The sequence below is a fragment of the Canis lupus genome, chromosome 23 (genome assembly GCF_048164855.1).
Source record: "Canis lupus baileyi chromosome 23, mCanLup2.hap1, whole genome shotgun sequence".
NCBI lineage: Eukaryota > Metazoa > Chordata > Mammalia > Carnivora > Canidae > Canis > Canis lupus.
This window is the reverse complement of record NC_132860.1, coordinates 28,656,139-28,679,105: the sequence shown is the minus strand read 5'-3', so window position 1 is coordinate 28,679,105 and position 22,967 is coordinate 28,656,139. Positions and strand designations below refer to the sequence as shown.

Below are 22,967 nucleotides of genomic sequence, written 5' to 3'. Positions count from 1 at the left end.
GCAGGTTGTAATGGCTCAGAGTCTGGGTGCCCACAGGGCAGCGATGGGTGCTGGCCAGGCCGCAGTTCTGTGTGAGCACCCGTCCGGGTTTGCCCATGACTGAGAGATGTGGGGCTTCCAGTACTAAAACTTCCCAGGAGGCAGTTGTCACCCTGCAACATTAGATGCTTCTGGGCCCTGGATGAAAGCTGTTGGGAAGACCAGGCAGTGTTAATGCACACAGGTAGGTCAGCCTGGCTGTGGCCCAAGGGCTGGTGGAGAGAGCAGGGCTGGGAATCAGAGCAGCTGGGGCTTGCATCTGCTTCAGCCTTACACTGGCCGGGTGGCCTCAGGCCATTCGCCTAAATAAAATCCCTGAGCCTCCCTCTTCTCTACGATGAAGTGGGTAACATTCACTTGACTGGGTGCTTGTGAGGATGAAAATGAAGTCACTCGGGGGCCCCGTGTGGCTCGTCAGTTAAGCATCTGCCTTCGGCTCAGGTCATGATCTCAAGGTCCTGGGATCAGCCCCACATTGGGCTCCCTGTTCAGTGGGGAGCCTGCTTCTCCCTCTCCCTCTGCCACTCCCCCGCTTGTGCTTGTTTGTTCTTTGCTCTCTCTCTCTGTCAAATAAATAAATAAAAAGAAAATGAGGTAACTCAGCAAAAAATAGGCATCACTGCATGATTAGATTCAACTGTGGGTAACAGAGCCCCAGAATTGTTTCAGCTTAAACAGGAGTTTGTTTTTCTCTCAGATACAAGTCTGGAAATAAATGGTTCGGGGTGGGGAGGCTCCGCTTCATTAAGTCCTTGAAAATTCAGGCTCCTTCTAGCTCATGGCTCCTCCAACCCTAGAGCATGACCCTTGTCTTCAAAGACCAAGATGGCAGCTAGAGCCCCAGCCATCACATCCATGTTCCAGGCAGCAGATGAGAGAAGGACCAAAATGCACGTCACTCCCCTCAAGGGGCCTTCCCAGAAGTTGTACGCAGCAATTCTGCTTACATTCCATTGGTTGTATCTTTAGTCCTAGGGCCACAGCAAGAGTATCTGTAAAATGTACCTTTTTTTAAAGACTATTTATTCATGAGAGACACATACACAGAGAGGCAGAGACACAGGTGGAGGGAGAAGCAGGCTCCCTGCAGGAAGCCCGATGTGGGACTTGATCCCAGGACTCCAGGATCACACCCTGAGCCAAAGGCAGATAACTCAACCGCTGAGCCACCCAGGCATCCCTATGAAATGTACTTTTTATTCCAAGGGGCCACAGCCCAGGTAAAAATCAGGAATGAATGCTATTATTGTGGAAGAAGAAGGGCGTAGACACTGGGGAACTAGCAGAAGTGCTGACCACGTGTACCCAGTACAGTGCCTGACATACATCAGAAGAGGCCAGCAAATGTGAGCTCCTGCTCCCCAGGCTGAGAAAGGTTATGGCTCTGGCTCCCCAGCTAGCACAGGGCCTCCTGAGTGCCTTGATGGGACACAGAAGGAGGAGAAGAACTGGGACTGGCTGGGATGTAAGAGGCAGGGACATACTAGCCAGCTGGTCACAGTACCACAAGGCTCAGCATGTGCCACCCCACATCTGAAGGCCAGCACCTGGGAGCTCAGCAGTGGGGTCCTGGGTGGCAAGGAGCCCTCAGAAGCCAGGCCAGAAGCTGGAGGCAGGAGATGCTCCAGTAAGGGGAAAGGGCTTGACCAATGCCGGGCACGACACCAAAGTCCACCCACACGTGTATGAGATCAGGGTGGAAAGGCAGCGGGCAGGGCCCCTGACAGCCGGGCCTTTACTGAAGGCCACCAAAGAGGAAGAGAAAACATCGGCGTCAAACTTGTCCGGTTTTATTTTAGAAGCGAGCTAACAGATGTTCAGTAATCTAGGAAAAGCTGCCTCTGCCAAAAAACAGACCCAAAAATACAAGGACAATGAAACCAGACAGGGTAGCCGAACACCGGCTCTTGGCAAGGAGATGTGGTTCTTGTTCCTAAGGACGCGCCAGTGATAGTATCCGCTTTATGGCTACGTTAGGGTCTGTGGTATAGGGGGCCTTGCACGCCCGTCCCTAAGGGATGCTGCTCCACGCCCCGCCACCCCTCCCCGCCATGCAGTCTGAATATGGAGGCAAGAGAGCTTCCCTAAATATGTAAGTCCAGTCTTGGAAGTTTGAGGTTTTTTTTTTTTTTTTATTCATTCATGAGAGACACAGATTGAGAGAGAGAGAGGCAGAGAGAGGCAGAGACACAGGCAGAGGGAGAAGCTGGCTCCGTGCAGGGAGCCCGATGTGGGACTCGATCCCCGGTCTCCAGGATCACACCCCTGGGCTGAATGCGGCCCTAAACCGCTGAACCACCCGCTTGAGGTTTGCAGGGCCTGTGCCTTCTCCCAGGCCCCGCAGCGCAGCGCTCCATCAAGCCCCCTAGCGGCACATGCACATGCACGCTGCACGGCCGGCGGCCCGCGAGAAGGTGCGGTGCTCCCGGGCAGGTGCTGCGGTCTGGGCCCTCCAGGCTGCCTGATGCTTAGCGCAAGGCCGCTCACCCCAGGGCCCGGCACGGTCCCCGCAGGCACCGCAGGGTCTCCCGTCCTGCCCTCCTGGGCAACAGCTGCCTGGCTTCTCCTCTGAGAACCCTTCCCTACCCTCCTCCCAGCCGATGGTCTTGCCTCCTGAGTCACTGAGAGAATGAAAGAAAATGGAAAGGACTCCCCACAGGCTCCCTCCTCCCATCTCCAGGGTAATACTGTCCTCCTCTGGCTCAAGCCAGCCCCTCCTGCCAGGCAGTCTGCTCGCTCCCTCACTGTCAGCTCTCCTCTCCTCTAGAACCTTCCCTTGGGCATATGCATCTTCTAGGTCTATCTTATGAAGGCCTCTCTGTTTCCCTCCTTATCCACGGTCTTCCCTTTCTTTTCCAGCAGAACCCCCCAGAGGAATGGGGTGCATCCCTGCCTCTGGTTCCAGCCACCTGCCCTAACCAGCGTTACTCCTGTCACTCCACCCAAGGTCCTTCCAAGGTCGCCGTAATCTCCATGCTGCAGACCCAGTGGGTGGCTAGTTCAACGCTGCTGCCTGGCCCTCCTTGGGGACCCTTCCCTCTCTTAAGTCCCAGACTCCATAGACTCTTGGGTTTCCTCTTGGATGACCCCTGTCTGTCTCTGAAGCTTGTTCCTCACTCTGTTGAGATTGACTTGGTCTTGTGACTTGCTTTGGCCTGTGGAATGTGGCCAGAAGAGACTGTGTGATTGTTCTGAACCCAGGTCTTAAGAGGCATCACATATCCACTCGCATTCTGGGACTTTTTGTCATCCACCTTGAGGAAAGCATGCTCTGGGTAGCCACTGATCCCAGAATGAGAGGCACATGAGCAGACCTGAGCCTGAAAGACAGCTGAAGCTTTCCTTGCCATCCCAGCTGACCTGCAGACTGTGAGCAGGACAGAGGAATATTGTTTATAAGCCATCAAGATTTTTTAGCTGTTTGTTACATAGCATTATCATAGCAGTAGCTGACTAATGCACCAAGGTAAGAGAAGTCATCACAAAAGTCCATGTTAGAAATCACAATGTGTCAATTGTATCAATGCTATACATATATAGGATAGTTTAGTAAAACAAGTTCAAAATGTTATCAACAAACATCAACATGACTGAACAAAAGACACGTTTGTGTGTTGATCGGCATGGGGCAAATTGGGCAGAAGACCTGCTAAGTACCTTTTTTTTCCCCAAGAATTGCCTCTGCCTCTCTATCCATGTTGGCAAACATAGATACCACCATGTTTGCTCTCAACCTCCATGGTAAGGAATGAGGACATAGTCAGTCAATGCCTTCTTTCCAAGAATTTTGTAATTAGAACAGAGATAGTAAACTCAAGTTTCTGGGGGCACTTGGGTTGCTCAGTGGTTGAGCATCTGCCTTCAGCTCAGGGTGTGATCCTGGGGTCCTGGGATTGAGTCCTGTATCAGGCTCCCCAAAGAGAGCCTGCTTCTCCCTCTGCCTATGTCTTTGCCTCTCTCTCTGTGTTTCTCATGGATAAATAAATAAAATCTTTAAAAAGAAAAGAAAGCTCAGTTTCTCTTTGGGTTGGTGGACCATAATATTAATTATTAATATTTGTTAATATTAATCTGTTTGGTGGCCCTGTTTTTGCCTCATTCTGAGGCCTGATTGCACCCCTGCGTTTAGAGCTTGGGGAACTCCCCTGTATCCTTCCACCGAATTCCCCTTTGTGCTGAAACTTGTTCTGTTACAGAAACTGAATCAGAAGACAACCCTGTGGGAAGCAGTAGGTGGCATTTTGAGTTTATGAAATTTTCTTTGGTAAAGTTACTCTTAAGATGTGGCACATCTGTTTCCCCCCACTAAACTAGATACTCCTCCAGAGCGGAAGATGGGGTCTGGTTCCATTCTGCATGTTCTAGTACCAGCCTCAGGTCTGGCATGGTCTGGGTGCTCAGCAAAGTTTCCTTGAATTGGGTCATTATAGGAAGCCACAGTATCACCTTTCCTGTGGTGTTGGCTGGTTGGGGTATTTCTAATTTTCTACCCTGAGGAACAGCACCCATGATCACCTCTTAGCATATGACACCAGATAGGAGGTCATCTGAGTTACTCTCCTTTTTCTCCTGCACCCCTGCTGCTCTTGGACATTAAGAATGCCCCTCTGTTCTTGGGCACATAACATAGTGAAAAAGAACACCAGACTATTTTAACCCTGGATTTACCCTTTCCTAGCTGTGTGACTGTGGGCATGCTACCATGTCAGGTTTCCTTATCTGTAAGTGAAAATAGGAATGACAGTGTAAGCAACAACCCCATAGGGTTGTTGTAAGGTTTAAGAGCAAAATGTTTGTCAACAACAAAAAAACCACCTGATTCAAAAATGGAGGGCAGCCCGGGTGGCTCAGCGGTTTAGCACCACCTTCAGCCCAGGGCGTGATCCTGGAGTCCTGGGATCAAATCCTGCATCAGGCTCCCCTGTGTGGAGCCTGCTTCTCCCTCTGCCTATGTCTCTGCCTCTCTCTTTCTCTCATGAATAAATAAAATCTTAAAAAAAAAATGGACAAAGGACTTGAATAGATGTGTCTTCAGAGAAGATATATGGATGACTGATAAGCACATGAAAAGATGCTTAACATCACTAATCATTAGGCAATTGCAAATCAAAACCATGAGATAATACTTCAAACCCATTGGGCTGGCAATTATCAAAAAACATAAAAAAACAAGTGTTGGAGAGGATGTGGGGAAACTAGAACCCTTGTGCACTGTTGGTGGGGATAGAAAATGTTGCAGCCACTGTGGAGAGCAGAATTTAATACTTAAAAATATTTAATATTTAAAATTTTAATTAAAAAATTAAAAATAGTACTACGTAATCCAGCAATTCCACTTATGGGTATATACCCAACAGAATTGAAAGCAGAGATTCTGATGGATACTTCTGTACCCAGGTTCATAGTAGCATTATGCACAGCAGCCAAAAGGTAGAAGCAACCCGGCTGTCCAACAAGGATGAATGGAGAAAAAAATGTGACATTACATACAATGGAACATTATTCAGCCTTCAAAAGGAGGGAAATTCTGACATATGCTCCAACGTGGATGAGCCTTGAAGACATCATGCTAAGTGAGTAAGTCTGTATGACTCAATGAGATAAACTAAAGTAGTGAAATTCACAGAGACAGAAAGTAGAATGGTGGTTTCCAGGGGCTGGAGGGATAAGGGAATAGGGAGTCATTGTTTTATGGGGACCAACTTTCAGGTTTATAAAATGAGAAAAATTCTAGAGACTGGATGGTGGTGATGGTTGCACAACAATATGAATGGACTTTATGCTACTGAACTTGACAGTTACAAACAGTGAAAACATAAATTTTATGTTGTCTATTTTCCCACAATTTTTAAAAAAGATTTTATTTATTTATTCATGAGAGTCACACAGAGAGAGGTAGAGACACAGGCAGAGGGAGAAGCAGGCTCCCTGTGGGGAGAGCCTGCTGTGGGACTTGATCCTAGCACCCTGGGATCATGACCTGAGCCGAAGGCAGATGCTCAACCGCTGAGCCACCCAGGTGCCCCTACAATTTTTTTAAAAAAGAATAAAATGCCTGGACCATTGCCTAGTATACAAAACACATTCCAGAGCAGACTCTAGACCCTTTCAGGGCCAGACTCCCCTCATAACGATACTAAGGTGTCCTTTGCCTTTTTCACTAATGTGATGTCTCACAAATGGGGAAAAACGATGGTGGTGTAACCACTGGTGCCTCCACACCCATCAGAGCTACAAACTGTCCTAGAAACGGTCAGATTCTTTGCTGCCATGCCCTCACAGTAAAACACTGCCAGCATCACTCAAGAAAGCAATAAAATTATTTTATTGATGAAACGTAAATTGGGGTGTGTGTGGGTGGCTCAGTGGTTTAGCATCTGCCTTCAGCTCAGGTTGTGATCCTGGGGTCCTGGGATCAAGTCCTGCATCAGGCTCCCCGCAGGGAACCTGCTTCTCCCTCTGCCTATGTCTCTGCCTCTCCCTGTCTCTCTCATGAATAAATAAATAAAATCTTAAAAAACAAGAAACAAGAAAATGTATTCATTATATACTGATCCTTGATTATACACCTTTTTGATATTCTGCATGACAAAATGAGAAGTATCATAAAGCACTTCTGCTGTAGACAGGAGCATCATGGTTGTCTCCGGAAAAAGCATTTGTGCAATTGTTTGAATTGTGAGTGAAACTAGCCACTTTTTTCATGGAACACCTTTTTTTTTCCTTTAAAGAAAAACTGACAGGCAAATTATGGTTATGCAGACTTAAGTATCTGGCAGGCATTTTCTCAAAAATGAATAATTGAGCCTGTCATTTCAAGATAGACTGACAGTACCTACTGCTAAGGATAAAGTTCAAGCTTGCAAGTGAAAATTAGAATTTTGGAAAACTTGTGTTCACCATTGTAAGCTTGACAGCTTCTCAATACTTAAAGATTTTTCTGATGAGATCTGTAGGAATATTTTGAATTTGATTTTTTAATTTTATGTGCTGAAATTTATCAGCATTTAAAAGATAACTTGGCGAACTATTTTTTGCCCTCACAGCCAATGCATGCTCTTACAAAATCATGCACAGGTTGGGGGGCGCCTGGGTGGCTCAGCAGGTTAAGCGTCTGCTTTGGCTCAGGTCATGATCCTAGGGTCCCAGGATGGAGGCCTGCATCGGGCTCCCTGCTTGGTGGAGAGCCTGCTTCTCCTTTTCCTGCTTCCCCTGCTTGTGCATGCATGCACGCACGTGTGCACGCACGTGTGCACGCGCGCGCACGCGCACACACACGCACACGCTCTCTCTCTGTCAAATAAGTAAATAATCTTTAAAAAATCATACATGGATAAAAGATACGTTCAAAGTGCAAAAGAAGGGCATCTGGCTGGCTCAGCATGCAACTCTTGATCTTGGGTGGAGAGCTCACCTAAAAAAAAAAAAAAATGCGGGGGCTGCCGGAGGGGGGGGCGGCGGCTTAGTGGTTTAGCACAGACTTCGGCCTGGGGCGTGATCCTGGAGACCGGGGATCGAGTCCCACATCAGGCTCCACACATGGGGCCTGCTTCTCCCTCTGCCTGTGTCTTTGCCTCTCTTTCTCTCTCTGTGTATCTCTCATGAATAAATAAATAAAATCTTTAAAAAAATGCGAAACAGACCAAAAGATACGTTCTTTTCTAATTATGTATCCGTATAAGCCTGTACTTTATTTTTTTTAAGATTTTATTTATTTATTTGAGAGAGAGAGTTGGAGCAGAAGAGGCAGAGGGAGATGGAGAAGCAGGCTCTCTGCCCAATGCAGGGCTCCATCTGAAGACCCTGGGATCATGACCTGAGCCAAAGGCAGACCCACCCAGGCGCCCCGCCTGTATTTTCTTCCTAAGCTTTTCTTTGTGAGCTTCAAACGAAACAACATATTGTGTCCAATTGAACGCAGAAACAGGAGAATCCAGCTGTCTTCTATTAATACAAGCATCAAAGATATTTTTAAACCTATGAAACAATGCCACTCTTCTCACTAATTTTTGGTTTAGGAAAATATATTTTTCATAAAAATATGTTAAAATTCAATCAGATTGTTAATTACATAAATATTTTTAAGTGTATGTTTTAATTTATAATACTAAAAATACCAATATCAACCATATAAACAGATGTTCTGTGGAGTCCTCAATAACTTTTAGGTGTGAAACAGTGCCCTGAGATCCCCAAGATTGAGAGGGGGAGCTCCCATGTTAGCGCTTCAAACTATTATTCTGCAGCAGGGGGCAGCAGAGGCAGTCAAATCAAGTGATTCCCCTTGCCTTTCTTTAAAGCTTTCAGGCACTTCTTGGGTGTGACCCGCCCAGTGTGCTGCTGAAGACACAGAAGAAATCCAACGTGGAGTTCATGGGCCAGTGAGTAATGCGACTGACAATGGTGGAGCCAAGATCTGCCCTCTTGTGAGCATCCGGAGGTGCTGGTAAAGTCTTAATGATCACTGCTATTCCCACTGACCCGTGGCAAGGCCTGATGGGGAAGGAGGCAGCCCACAGGATCTGGGGTCAGAGAAGACCCTGAAGCAACCCCATCCTTTCAAGACTGGGGCTAAGGATCCAGCAGAATGCGAAGCAGGCCAGGGATAAATCTGTATTTACTTGACAGAGACATTTCCCGGAGCCATCCCCAATCCCTCCACCATATGCAAGAGGCCAGCACAGATTTATGGCTCTCACCTCTGTCTCCCTTCCACTTGCCAGCTGCACCTCCCAGCTTCCTGCCTGGGGCCCCCACTCCACCAGGCCCTCTCCCTGCAGGGCAGACTCTTCTGGCTCCTGCTTCACTGAGGCCTTCAGGCCTGATCTTCTTCACATGCCCTGGCCCCACAGGAGTCCCCCTACCCCGCCCCGCCAAGCGGGTGCTGTCTCTCCCCAGTCTCTGCTCAGTGCCTTGTCTCTAGCACCCTGCTACCTCCTCTCCTTCACGTGGCTTTGGGCTTTAGGTCCTGCTTCAAAAACAAAACCCCAAAGCCTCCAATTCTGCCTCCTGCCCCAGCTGCCACCCAAGGACCCGGAAGAGGTTACCTACACGGTGTCCATGTGCACCCCTGCTCCTGCCTCCCCCTCCCCCTGGGGAACCACCCTCAGTCCCCAGCTGTTGACTCCAATGATTCAGGCCTGATGCTCTTGGCCTGCCCCCTTCTCCCCTTCTCTGACCAGTTTTTCTCTGACTTTCCTGGGCTCCATCCCCTGTGGGGTTTTCTGCTGCATCCTTGTGAACCACATTCCCTCCCTGGGGCTGGTCCCCTCTTACCCCAAAGCAGGCCCAGACCCCTCCAATTCTCTACCTCCCTTATCCCACATACAATCAGTAGCTTGTCTCTTTCCCTCTAAATGTTCTTGACCCGCCCACAACCACCCCTGGGGCCCAGACTCACAGCCTCATCTCTCCCTGTCATCCAGACTCTCAGAAGAGGCCCCAGCTGCTCTTCCTGCCTCTGTCTTCTCCCAAGGGCGATCAGGGTGAGCTCTGAGAAGCCAAACTGACACTGTCTCCTGCTTAGACCCTCCCAACACGCCTCTCTGCTCGCAGAACAGAAGTCAAACTATGACAAAGACCGGAGGGACAGGTCCTCCTGCGTACCTCTCCTGCCATGGGCTCTCTTGACCTTTCCCCCTCGGTACTATGGGGACAGATGTGGCCTCCTCCACACACACCATGCTACCTTGGGCCTCGCTGACTGAGCACTTTAGTCCTCATGGCCTTTGAGGGGTCACCATTTTCATCTCCATTTCACTCACGGGGACACTGAGGCAGAGAGAGTGGAGGTGACTGGGCCAGCCCAAGCTTCACATCCCAAGTGCCCTACATCCTGCATTGCCTCCACTCTGTGTAAGTGACTTTGTTACCACCTTCCTGTCCACATCCCATTCAACACACACTTACCTAGTCCCACCATCCTTTAAGGCCAGTCAGGGTTCGGATGCACTTCTTGCCCCAGTACCTGGCGTCACCTGCTTCCGTGGACGATGCTGTGCTTCCCACTAGGGGAGTCAGGCAGGCTTCTCAGAGGGTCCTTGGAAGATGGAGGAAATTCCAAGGCTGGCAGAGGATTCCACGCTGGCAGAGGCAGAGAGGCAGGAAAGCAGCATGTATTGTGAGTTCAGCTGAGCCTCCCAGCCCCACCAGCAAAAGGATGGAGCAGCATCTGCCTAATGCTCCATGATGTTCCCCCCACCCTGCCCTCACCAGCACCTAGCACAGTGCCTGCATATAATGGGTGCACCGTAAGGATTTGTTGGAAGCAAATCTCATGGGTGTGAAGTCATACAATTTGGTGGCCCTGTTTAAGAAAAAGAATGCAAGATTCCTGCTATAAATATAGGCATAAAAGCAAATAGTTATTTGCAATGAAGTTGACTACAAAGGAGCTGTGCAACAGAGCTGTGGCTGCAGTGGCTTCACTGTTAAGCCTCCTGGGGTCAGAAGGATATAAGGAGGATGGGAGGCTCAGGGAGTGCCAAGGCACGAGGCTGACCTGACCTGATGAGGTTAGCCTCTTTGGTCAAAGACACCCTGGTTCAGAACCTGCCTCTGAGCCCTCAATCACCCTCCCAGACAAACTGCCATGACCATGAATCTGTCATGCTTTGTGGAACTCTCTGGTGGCAAAAAGGTCTGATATTCCCAGGTCAGGAGACTTTCTCTTCCTGGGAGAGTAGCCAGAGGGCGAATGTGGGTGTCTGAGAACTGTTTACCAGTCACCTCATGGTGACCTTGGGCACTCTTCTCCTGGGCCCCAGGGTTGATGGAGGGGCTGTTCTGAAAGCCTCCTTTTCATTCTGGCATTCTACTCATCTGACCCGCCTAGGAAGCTCTCCCAGCAGGGGCGGCCAGAGAACTGTGCTCTGAGAGCCTTATTCATTGCCCAGTGTTGAGGTCTTAGAGGGGCCTGCTCCTCTGCTGGGTGTGGGTGGGTGGGGGCGCATTGTCATGGAGGTGCTCCCAGCCCAGTGGGGCCAACTAGACTCGAAATACATAATTACAGCACCTTCAGGCCAACATCTCAAAGACCCAAGGCAGACTACTGGGGGAGTCCAGGAAGGCTTCTCAGTGAGGAGACACTTGATTTGAGAAATGGAGCACTGATTCAGCAGTTACTTCCTGGGCACCTTCCACATGGCAGGCTCTGAGCTAGGCTCTAAGGATACAGCAGTAAAGAGGACAGATGGGCATTTGCTTCAACATTTCTTCTCTCCATCCAGCAGGGAATAGAAATTACTCAGGAGGGAAAGGAAACATGGGGTCCCAGGCAAGGAGAACAGAAAGAGCAACCCCATGGATGGGACAGACTGCACCCTGCTTGTGGATAGAGCTGCGAGAAGTTTGGTACAGGGGAGAGGGAAGTGATTGGGAGAGGAGGCCGGTGAGGTTGGCAGAGAGCAATAATGGAAGGCCTGGAACACCAGACTAGGGATTTAGGACTTGATCACGCTAGCAACTGGGAGCCACAGAAGGTTTTGAGTGGAGGGAGCAGTCAAAGGTTTCTTAGCAAAATAGACTCTTCCCAGTCCTCCTGCCACAGCCACCAGTGTGAGCTTCCCAAGGCCCACCTCCACACCCAAGCCCTGGATTTGGCTAAGAGAGGGTGCCCTCTCCCACCAGTCTGGACTACAACCTCCAGCTCACCCTCTTCCTTGTTCTTCCAACCAGACTGTCAGGCTGATGCACAACCCAAAAGGGGGTGAGGCAGGGTCTCTGGGTCCAGACCTCATTGAGGACTCCAATGCTTCACTGTGAGGCCCCCATAGCCCTCCCATGGGCTCTACATGCTTTCATACTACCTGGTTTCCCTACAAAGTGCCTCCCAATATGCCTGGCTGAAAAACTTCCAGGGCACCCGTCTGACAGCCAGTGAGTCCAGACTGGGGCCTCAGAATAATCCTGCTGGGTTTGGGATCCTGAGCAAGACCCCAACAGTCCTTGACCCTTGGAATAAAGTCTGAACTCCGTTCTGTCTGGCCCGACCACACTCTTCTCTTCCCATCAGTTCTGCTGTTCCTTCCCTGGGAGTTCTAGCTACCCTGAACTTGTCTGGATTCTTCAACAAAGAAACACTCTCCCTCACCTCCAGGGTTTTGCGCAGGTTGGCCTCTCTGCCCAGAGCACTGTCTATTCCCTGAGGTTCCCTCCTAACCTAGCTAACCGCTACTTCTGGCCTGAGCCTGCCTGTTACCTCTCCTAATCCTCCAGGATAGGCCAGGGGTCCCCAGAGGTCTTCTTTCAGACTCCATGCCTTTGCATATGCAGTCTCTTCTGCTAGGAACACCCTTCTGTCCATCGTGTGAAGTCTGGTGCCAGCCCAGTCCATACCAAGTAGCAGCACATCTTTGTATCTCTTTTACAGATGGGGAATTAGAGGATCAGAAAGGTCAAGTAACCCAGTCAAAGCCACACAGCTCTGCCCTAGTAAGTGATAGTGATGAGTGAATAGAATGCCAGGTATGGTCTTGGGAACATCGCTTGGCCTGTTTGGGCTTGGGTGTCCTCATCAGTGAAATGGGGTACCTACTGTGTAAGGTGCTGTGAGGCTTACAGAAAAGCTCTATTGTGCAGCCTCCGTTCCTTTGCTCCCCAGACCAATTAGTGGCTTTCACATGAACCCAGGAGCACGTCAACACTCATTCATTCATACATCAAAACCCTCCAACGCCTGCCCTGTGCCCTGCCCTGTGCCCTGCCCTCTGCAGCCGGCTGGGGACTCTGGGAGATAATCAAACACAGCTCCAGCCCCAAGGCGCGGGGGGAGGGCGGGGGGGGGGGCCTGGAGCAGACCGCAGATCCGTCATTACTCAAGGAGAGTGTGTGTCTGACTGCGTGAGTTAGCCTCACACGCTGCTTTTGACTTAGTCTTCCTAAAACTGACGACTCTCCTTCCCGCGGGAAATGCTGAAGAATGATCTGCTCTGAAAGAAAAGAAGAGAAAGAAAAGAGAGAAAAGAAAGGAGAAAGATCCGTTCTTTTTTTTCAAAAACTTGTTTTTCACTGCTTCCTGAAATCTGAGGATTTCACAGCTTCCAGCGTTCACCTCCGCGCCCTGAGCCCTAGAAACTGGGGAGGGGCGAAGAGCAGGCGAGCGAGGGCGGAGCCCCACCGCCCGGGGAGCCCCCGGCCCCTGGGAGGCTGCCCCGCCCCGTAAGCCCCTCACCTCCACCCTGCTCCTCTTCCTACCCCAAGCCCCGTCCCTCCCCCCGGACTCCCCGCTCCCACCCCTCGGCGGCCCCCTCGCTCGCACCCCACACGGACCGGTCGTCACCACCTCTCCCTCCACCCGGGGTGGGGCCCCGGGGACCGCGGACCCCGCCGCACTCTAGCAGCCCGCACCCCTCCATTGTCCTCCCCGGCAGGGCCCCGGGTCCGCCGGGCCGCTCTGGCCTCAGCCTCCCATTGGCTCCTGCGGCCCGGCCGCGCGGGGCGGGAGGCGGGAGGCGGGAGGCGGGAGGCGGGAGGCGGGGCTCCGGGCGTGCCCGCCCCCTGCCCGGGGCGGGGCGGGGCGGGCGGGGCGGGGCCTCGGCGGACTCCGCCCCCTCGGCCGGGGCCCCGCGGGGCTGGCGCTCCGGCGCTGGGCGGCGCTGCCTCGGCTGGGCTCGGCTCCGGCAGCGGCTGCAGCTCCGGTGGGGGTGGGCGGCGGGGATGACAGCGGCGGAGGCGGCGGCGGCGGCGGCACCCGCGCGGGGCTGAGCGAGCCGCGGGCGAGCCGGGGGAAGAGGAGGAAGTGGAGCCGCGGCCCGGAGCTCCGGAGCCCGCCGCCGCGCCGAAGTCCGCCCCTTTGTGCGGAGCGAGCCGAGTCCGGAGCTGGGAAGTCTTCCCCGCCGCGGCTGCGAGCGTCCTCGCCGGCGCCCTGCCCCGCCTGCCCCGCCTGCCCCGCCTGCCCCAGCCGGGGGCTCTGCGCCGGGACGCTCCCGGGAACGTGGCCCGGACGCCCGAGCCCCCGACCTGACCCCGAGCAGCCGCGCGGGACGCTCCCGGCCCAGCCTACGGTCCACGGCTGCGGGCGCGTTCCTAGCCTTTCTGTAGTGAGAGCGGAGCCCCCGCCCGAGACCGGGTAGGGCAGGTGCCCCCCGCCCCCGGCTGAGCTCGAGGGGGCGCAGAAGCCCTCAGCCTCGGCTCCCGAGACCGACCCTGCAGCTGCCTTGGCCCCGGAGCTGCGGACTTGGGACCGAGCGGACGCCCAGGGAGCCCCGGCCCGGGTCCAGAGCCCGCGAGGAGTCGCAGGCGGGCCGGGCGGGCGGGCTGCGCCGGACCGAGCTGTGCTGCGAGCCCGAGCTGCCGCCTTTCCGCCGCCCCGGCGAGGGGCTCGGCGCTCGCCCCGAAGAAGGGAGCCCGGGGTCCCCGCTGGCCCGGCGGCCGGCGAGAGCCGAGAGCTGCAGGTGAGAGGGCCCCGGATGCCGGGCCAGGGCGGCCTTCGACCCCAGCCGGGCAGCGCCGGGCCAGGCGCGGGCGATCCGGTCACCAGCCGGGGCTGGGGCCGGCTGGGAGAGGGCGCGGGGAGGCGGGGGAAGGGAGAAAACGCGCACTTATTGAGCGCCCATTGTGTGCGGGTCCGCGCCCCACCCTTGCGCAAATGGTCCCTCATCTGCCGCTCACTATACTCCGTGGGATGGAAAGGTGTCGTGCTCCGCAGGGGCTCCTGCAGGCGGGGAGGCTGGGGCTCAGCGGGGTTGACGGACCCTGCGCTCTTCACTCTGGGGCTGGGGAGGGTAGGAGGGTTGGGGGGGGGGGAGAGGGAAAGGAGCAGAGAACCGAGAGAGAAAGGAAGTGGATAGCCGCCAGGCTGGAGGCGACGGGGAGGGGTCAAGGTGGGGCCACCGGGGCATCCGAGAGCTGATCCTGAGGCAGGGGAGGATCTCTTTCCCTCCCACTCCATGGCCAAGTCACGTCCCAGGAAAGGTGACCCAGAGTGAGGGCAGAGGTGGGAAGCTTCCCTCCTTGTGGACCCCGCACCAGGGAGCAGGGACTCCTTGCCCCTGTGTGCCACACTTAGGGTCCCTAAGACACCGTGGCATCCTGAGATGCTGCTTACTTGTTGAGAAAACTCACTCTAGCGGTCCCCAAGTCAGAGTCCATCAGAGCTGGGGAGGTGAAGCTTCTCAGCACTCACCAGCTACCCATCCTTCACATTATTAATGGGACACTGGAGGCTGGGAGTGGGGGCGGGGGTGCCACTTATCCTAGGGCCTGAAGTAAGTGAGCGGTTGAGGCAGAAAGTACACTTTAGAAAACCTTCCCAAACATCCTTCAAGGTGTCCACTCCCGGTTAGCATCTTTGGGGTGGGTGGCTGGGGCTTTCCCACCCCTTATGTGAGGTCAGGGTGACCACTTATGAGGCTGCTTTGATAGTCTGTGTGATTGTTGCTGGGGCTCGAGACAGGCCCACAGCCTCGTTGCCTTTGGCCCAGACTGAAGGTCCAGCCTCAGCTTCTCCTGGGCGGAGGAACCTGCCAGACACCTCTGGCCTAGGAGGGGAGGGGCTTGCTCAAGGTCTTACAGCTGGGGCTGTCAGAACTGGGGGCACAGTGCCAGGTGTCTGGATTCACAGGCAGGGGCTCCTTCTGTTGCCCCCCTGGGGCCGTGCAAAAGAGGGGTGTTGTGAAAGATAGGTTGGCATGAACTCTGGGTTCTTGTTCTGAGGGGGGGAGGGGATGTGGCCTTGGTCTGAGGTCCTGTGGCCTTGGCTGTGACTAGTTAACCCCTGCCATGCCCAGCTTCCTGGAGTCAAGGGGAAACCACCTTGGAAAGCCCCTGGGAGGTGGAGGAGGGTAGGGTAGAGAGATCAGCTGAAGGCTGAAGCTCAGTCCCCAGGGCTGGAGGGGTTGGGGGGGCACCAGAAGAGAGAGGTACCTGAGGGGCTTGGGATTCCCCCCCAACACCCATTGGTGAGGATTCAGATTCTCATAATAATCCCTGCATCTAAACAAAGCTCCTCTTTGGTAAGATGATTTCACACCTGTGATCTCATTTCATGATCACAGAAATGGTAGAAAAGAACCTAGAGTGAGGCAGAATGGGGGTGGGGGAGGCACCTGGGACCTCTCAGATGCACCCGTGGCTCCAAGCCTCACTTGTAAAATGGGGTAGGGACAGGCTCGCTCTGTCTTACCTGCTCAGATAGATAATGGGGCCATCACACCTGGCAAACTGTCAAGTGCTCAGGAGATTTCCGTGTTTGCTAAGACTGAGCTTGTTACCAATGGCTACCACGTGTGGGATACTGAGGCTTGGAGCGATGAAGCCACTTGCCCAGGGCCTTTGAGTTTGCTTCAGGAACTGGGTGTCGACTCACGCCAGGTGCTCTGGAAGTTACCCAGATGGAAAAGACAGTGGGGCGACTAGGTCCCAATTGGGTGGGCTAAACAGCCCAGACAGCGCTAAGTCAGACCAGGCGGACGTGGAACCGCTCTGCCTCCCACTCGCCATGTGGCACTGGGCTGAGCACTTCACTCCTCAGAGCCCCGACTCCTCTGTGAATCAGAATTTCTCCTTTATAAGGTTGTTATGAGGATGAAATGAGATATAAATATATATTGCTTTGCCAAATACTTATTTCCTTCCCTATAAAGAAAGGAAGCTTGAATTTTGACCAGGAAATTCTCAGGCTTGCCTTAGATTAGAAGGCTCTATTGCAGGCTCACAGACTTGGGTTTGCCCAGCTGGGACTCTTGAATGGGTCATGTTCCCCTGGCTGCTTCCCTGTTTCACAGCCTTCTAGAATCTGTTTGGGGACCCTGGCAAAGTACTGTAGCTTCTGACCCTCTTACCCCAGGGCTGTTGGCTTCTGGGGTTGGGGGGAGCTGGTGTTCATTCCCTCTGGCCCATTGTCTGGCCTCCCCAGCCACAAAGGTGCGGTGAATAATTTATGGTTCCCCTCACTAGGGGAGCAAGAAGGCAGTCTCAGGGAAATTGCTCTGTGCTCAGCTGGGCTTCTGACCTCCCACCCCCCCCAGAGCAAGTGGGTGGTTCTTATAAGTGCTATAAGAAATCTTGGATGTGGGGGGAGGGGAACAGGTCAGGAAAAAAGGGACCTGTCATCAACACTGGCTCTTTTCCTGTTGGAGGTGGGGGCAAGGTAGACCCACAGGAAATGGTTGAAACCAAGCTAGATGAGTGAGGATCAAGCTGCGGACCTCTGATTCCAAATGGGCAGTGGGAGCCGGCAGGGAGAGGCCATTGAGGACTGGAATAACCCAGAAAGCTTCATCAAGGAGGAAAGCATCCGGCTGGGATGAAAGGCAATTTGCTATAGAGAGTAGGGGGTCCTGACGTCAGTTCAAGATTGAATCCTGACTGTGCTACTTACTGTGAGATGGTGAGCAAGACCTCTGTTTCCTCCTCTGTAAAATAAGTGTAGCTGTGGGTCATGTATGTAAAGCACATGGCACAATGGGTACTTGGTGAAGGGGTGCCTCATTGTGAACATGGGGTGGACTAGTAGCTGGACAGATGAGATGGTGTAGTAAGAGAGGCAGGGGGATCTCTGGGGTAGTAATACTGGGGTTTGTGGGCTCAGCGAGGGGATGTGGAGAAGAGGTAGAGGGCCTTGAGTCTAAGACAGAACTCACATTTCAGAAAGTGTTATGGAATCCCCATCTTCATCTTGCCTGTAAGATGAACACCAGGCCCCTTTGTTGCACATTCAAGGCCTTGCCCAGTACAGCCACTGCCTGGACGTCTGGCTTATTGCTCATCACTGTCTCCTAAGCATACCACGTAGAGCCCCATCACTGCCCCTCTGTGCTCCTTTGCTCACCTCCTTGTCTATCTAGGCCCAATTCAGGTCCTAATTTCCCCCAGAAGCAGTCCTAGATTAACTACCTCACCCTCTGGTCACATCTCCTCTGAATTTTTAACACTCATAGTAATAGTAATAAAGAATACCTGCCACTGCATCACATTTTACAGTCAGTGGAATGTATCTCCATACTCACTGTGTGGCCGATATCAACAATAGCTAATGCCCTTGAATACTTAGGAGCCACTGTGCTGAGCACTTTTATAGACACTCTCATTCACAACTCAGGGAGAGGTAGCTGCTGTTATCACCCAGAAACTGGGCTCAGAGAGGTACGTTGTCTTGATCAAGGTCACACAGCTAGACAGCGGGGAATGAGGAATCAAGCTCCTATCTGCCACTGAACAGACATCCTGTCTCCTCAACTCTACCCAATTACCGCATGTAAAAAGCCTAGAAATGAGGCTTCTTTTCAAGGCTAAAGAAGGGCCAGGTATCCAGGCCCTGGCTGTGTGAGTGCTGGGGAGTCAGCCCCCCTCTGTGGTCCTGTTTTCCCGTGTCTGTGGTAAGTGGGGTGGTGTCTGAGCCCCCGGAGCTGCAGTCTTCTGCAGTGTCCTCTGTCACCCTGGAGGGTAGAGGAGGAGACCACAGCAACCAGGGCCAGAGGATGTGGTGTGACAGGCAGCTGTGATTTTTGGCCTGGCCACTGTCTGGGCCAGCAGGCTCTGCAGTTAGCTGCTGCCCCCGCTGAAGGAGGGTGGTGGCCTGGGCTGCTGGCAGCATGGTCATTAGCCCTGCACAGAAGACCCTGTGATTGGGAGCCTCCGGGGCCAGGCCAGGTTGGCAGGGCCGAGGCCAGGCTGGCTGGGCCACGGTGGGGTCATTGACAGGGCAGCCAACAGGGCAGCTCCTTCTCCTTCTTCTTTGCAGCCTCCAAGGTGGTAACAAGTACTCACTGGGCACCAGAACTTCAGAGGCCAAGGCTTGCCCTTTTTCCTGTTATAATAGTCACAGGAATAGAGCAGTGAGGCTTCTAGCCACGCCCGAAGATGCCACCTCCTAGAAGCTTCCATGACTCCTCCCAAGCAGGCGGAATCCGAGCCTCCTTCTCCCTCCCTCACTGACGATGGGCGGTGGAGGGGGGTGGCGTAGGTCTGCTTTCCTTGCCAGCCTGTCAGAACTAGATTCTCTGCCACTCCAGTTTTCCCCTCCTGACTGTCTGGCACAAAGTAGCACCCCCTTAGTCAGGGAAGGCGGTTCAAGCTGTTCCTTGGGCAAGCTGCTCAACCTCTGCACCTCTGTTCCCTTCCCTATACAATGGGACCAATAATAACAGCACCGGGGGTGGTGCTAAATGAGATGATGAAGTGAGGTGCCCGGCCAGGCCCGGCACACAGGCAGATGTTCCCGTCAGCCTGAGTCTACTCATCTGTCCCCTCGGTGGCCCCGTAAAGAAGTGACTCGGAAAGAAGCTGATTGAAGAGTCCAGCCAGTGGTACCAGGAGGGAGGGTGTGGCAGGTGGCAGGAGGACTCCCGGAGGAGGACACTTTGCTGCCTGGGGAAGACCCCGTGTCAGAGAGCTGGGATTCCCGCGCCTTCCCAGTGTGCAGGCAGCTGTTAGACATGAGGGCCTGGAGCCAAGTTCAGGACAGGGGGCAGCACCAGGATGGCCAGGGACCTGGTTCTTCTCAGGCGTTAGCAGCAGCCATGGCCCAGTTGGGAGGAGCCATCCAGGTCCAGGTAGCAGATGCTGGGCAGAGAATGAATCCTACCTTAAAGGGAAGCAGCGTTCATTTGGTCTATTTCCCTGTCTTTGTGTCTGTTTGTCTGTCTCAATTTCACGCATGCACATCCAAAATGTAGTTTGATTGAAGATTTTGATCTGGGGGGAGAAACAGACATCTGTCTGTAAGCAGACAGATACAAAACTTCTGAGTTGTGAAGAGCGAGCTCCTGGGGCGGGGCCAGTCCCATCTGTGTTTGTGGATGGTGATACAGAGTCATGCTTGAACCACAGCCTGAGCACACATACTTATTAACCGTGTAACTTGGGCAAGTGATTTAACCTCTCCGGGTCACAGTGTCCCCATCTGTAAAATAGGGACAACGATAGCACCTGGTGCACCCGGTTGGGGTGAGGAGTGAATGAATAATACACGTAAAGCACTTGGAATAATACCTAGCACACAGCAAGCACTCAAGGCACGCTGTTGGTGCTCCATCCCCAGCATCCAGCACAGAGTTTGACAGATCACGTGCTCAGGAAGGGCCTATAGAATGAATCCCAGGCAAAGGGCATCTGCTTTGTGTAATGAATGAATGGCCTGGGAGGGAGGGAAGGACACAGAAGCGGTGACCATACAGCATGTGACAGAATGTGGCAGGGAAGGCCAGGAGCTGGGGTTGTCCAGGGCTGGGTGGGGAGGGTATCAGGAAAGGCTTCCTGGAAGTGGTGCACCCAGAGCTGAGAGTGTGAAGGTACCTATTTACACACACGTGCACGTATACCCGAGCACCACGGCACCGCACACTTCACTGTAGTGTCAGCACAGGAAAATAAATGAGCTCAGAGAGCAGAGGTTCCTGTCCCAGGGGAGCTGGCTGGGGTAGAGCCTGGGCAGGAGCCAGATCTGCTGGACCACCACACGCTGTCTCTCCATCTGGGACATTCGGCTTTGAGGGCACCAGGAAGGCAGGTGAGGAGGAAGTGCAGGCTGTCTGAGAGTCTCGGCTCTCCCCAGGCAGCCCTAGGACAAATCTCCTGTGGAAAAGAATAAACAGGCCTTGCCCAGAATTGTTTTATATTCTTGCTTCCATAGAACACCCACCAGTAGAGGTGGTCCTCCAGCATCAATCCTGTGGCAGTTTAGTTTTTAAATAAGTAGATTCTACTTAAAAAAAAAAAAAAAAAATGCCGTAAAGAATTTATCTCACCCTCCCACCCAAGAGGCTCAAAGTGAAAGTTTTCTTCCACTGGCAGGAGTGAGGGTCCCCAAGTATCTTAAAGGAGTTTGCCCCTGAGACACCCTGAAGTCAGGGGTCCCTGGTGCTGCCTGTGCTTGTGGTTGGCTGGGGGGCCCTCAGGACACCACCTCATCCCTTAATGTTTTGCCCATTTTTTGTGTCCCTCTTGTAAAATGAGGGCTTTGAATAATAAAGCCCTTCTCTTCTTCAAGAGACAGGCAGGGAGCTTGTGGGATGGGAGAGGCTCTAGTGGGCATCTGGGCTCACGACTCTCAAGCTTTGCTGCACACTAGAGTCATTTAAGAAACTTTTCAGAGTCTTGCCTGGGCCAAAGACGAAGGTATTAGGAATTTTTAAAGTTTCCCAGGTGATGTCAGCTGCCCAGGCTTGACAAGCACCCACCACCCTCTGTGGCCTGCGTTCCTTAGCATCCTCAGGATGCTACCCCTGTGAGAAGGAGCTCATTGCTCCCAGGCTGCTCCCTCCTTTGGGGCACTGCGCTCCCTGGGCCCTTCCTGCCTAGAGAACTGGAGGAGTGGGCTGACTTTTGCAATCTGATAAGCCTGGGTTCCAACCCTCCTCTGCTCCTTGCTTGGCATCTCTGAGCCTTGGTGTCCTCATCTGAAAGTAGGAATAACAATAATCTTTCTTGGAGAGGACTATAGAGACCACAGGAGGCCACGCACAGAAAGCACTGGACAAGGGAGCAGTGTGCAGGAGAAGGTCACAGGCAGTGGCAGAGCAGGGCTACACCCAGACTCTGGACTCCCCCCACAGTGCTCTTCCCACTGCCCTAGCCACTGGAGGCTGGGTCTTAGGTGGGGGTGTGAGGAGGGATCAACACCTGGTCTTGGAGCCCTTACATGCCCCCCCCCCCCCTTTCTGCAAGATAAGACAAGGCAGCAAGCATTTTGTTTTGCTGGGATTTGTTTTAATGGCCAAAGTGTCAGGCCCTCCTTAACAATGAAGCCTTGTCTGAATCTGCTTGTTTTTCCAACCTGGACACCCAATTGCACCGCCTGCTTGGGGCCCTGTCCCACCTGGGAGAACTGAAGAATGTCAGAAGGATGGTTTTTTGTTTTGTTTTGTTTTTCATCTAGGGGAGGGTAATGGGGAGACAGTAGAGGCCTCTGTCTGGCCCTTACCAATAACTGACCCCATTTAAGTCAGCTGCCTCTGCTGGAAGCCGGTTCAACGAAATTATTTCTAGATAGTTACCAGCATGGGTTTTGTAGGCCGAAAAACTTGCATGTGAGCCCTGTCTTTGTCACTTGCTGGCAGTATGACCCTGGGTGAGTCATTTCAGCCTTCTCAGCACCAGTTTTCTCTTCTGTAAAATGCACAAGTAGGATGTACTCCTTGGGCTGTTGTGAGAAGTGAATGGATGGAGTGCTGAGTGTCTACTGGAGAGCGAGCACTTGGAAACCACCAGCTGTTGTCTTCCTTTGGAGCCGCGCTCTCCCTCCTGGTCCTCCCTTCACTGGCTGCGTCCTGCCCCTGCCTCCAGCCTGCCCCGTGTGCTAGGCCAGGCCCAGGCTGAGACAGTGGAGGTCTGTGTGCTTTGTAATAGTAACAGCATCCCCATAGCTGCTCTGCAGCTATTCGTTCCGTGTGTATTGAGAGGTGACTCCAAGGGCTGTTCCTGGAGCAGGCTGCAGAAAGGGGCTCATCCGGTGGTGGTGCTTGGTCTCCTCTGCTCTGACCCAGCCAGAGGGAGCATATCAGCCCATGGTGAACTCCTCAGGCGAGAAATGGGGCTGTGGCAAACCAAGAAAACGGCGTGCAGCCCTCAGAGCTCACAGCCCCTGGGAGCAGTTACAGTCCAGGGCTGAAGTGAGCCGAAGCTGCCAGGGCAGGAAGTGGTCAGTGGATATGGACTGGGCTGCGGCCTGCAGTAGAGGGAACCGGGAGACCCAGGGAGGGCGGGAAAGCCTCAACTATCTCTCTTCCTTCCTCCAATCTCCCACTGGGGCTTCCCACTGGGTGAACCTACCCAGAAGCCAGCGACACGGAGCCCAGTACAGATCACTGGCATCAGCCTCCCCAGCTCCAGGCAGCGTGGGGAGTGGACCTGGGTGGCAAACAGTAGGTATTCCTTGCTCACTCCCTCCATCAATAGCCATGCAGTCCAGTGGACCCACCCTCCTCAGGACTCAGTTTAAGGATCATCTGTTATTACTTGAGTATATCCCTTATGGAGGGGATCTCAGC

General features: G+C 53.3%; 1 protein-coding gene and 1 long non-coding RNA gene across 4 annotated transcripts in view; one reads left to right on the top strand and one right to left on the bottom strand.

The window, feature by feature from the left end:
• Positions 1-8,188: 8,188 nt before the first annotated feature.
• Positions 8,189-12,776, bottom strand: LOC140615570 (uncharacterized). The gene is made up of 3 exons (XR_012016082.1): positions 12,239-12,776; positions 9,949-10,122; positions 8,189-8,532 (listed from the first exon to the last, which is right to left on the bottom strand). It is a non-coding gene; the product is annotated as an uncharacterized lncRNA (long non-coding RNA).
• Positions 12,777-13,709: 933 nt separating this feature from the next.
• GDPD5 (glycerophosphodiester phosphodiesterase domain containing 5) overlaps positions 13,710-22,967 on the top strand; it is an 86,266-nt gene continuing 77,008 nt past the window's right edge. For 2 of the 3 annotated variants that reach the window (XM_072794663.1, XM_072794661.1), the window contains exon 1: positions 13,712-14,432. The gene's annotated coding sequence lies outside the window, so the exon portion shown is untranslated. Of the gene's footprint in view, positions 14,433-22,967 lie in introns of all 3 variants that reach the window. The other variant, XM_072794662.1, reaches the window with a different exon arrangement.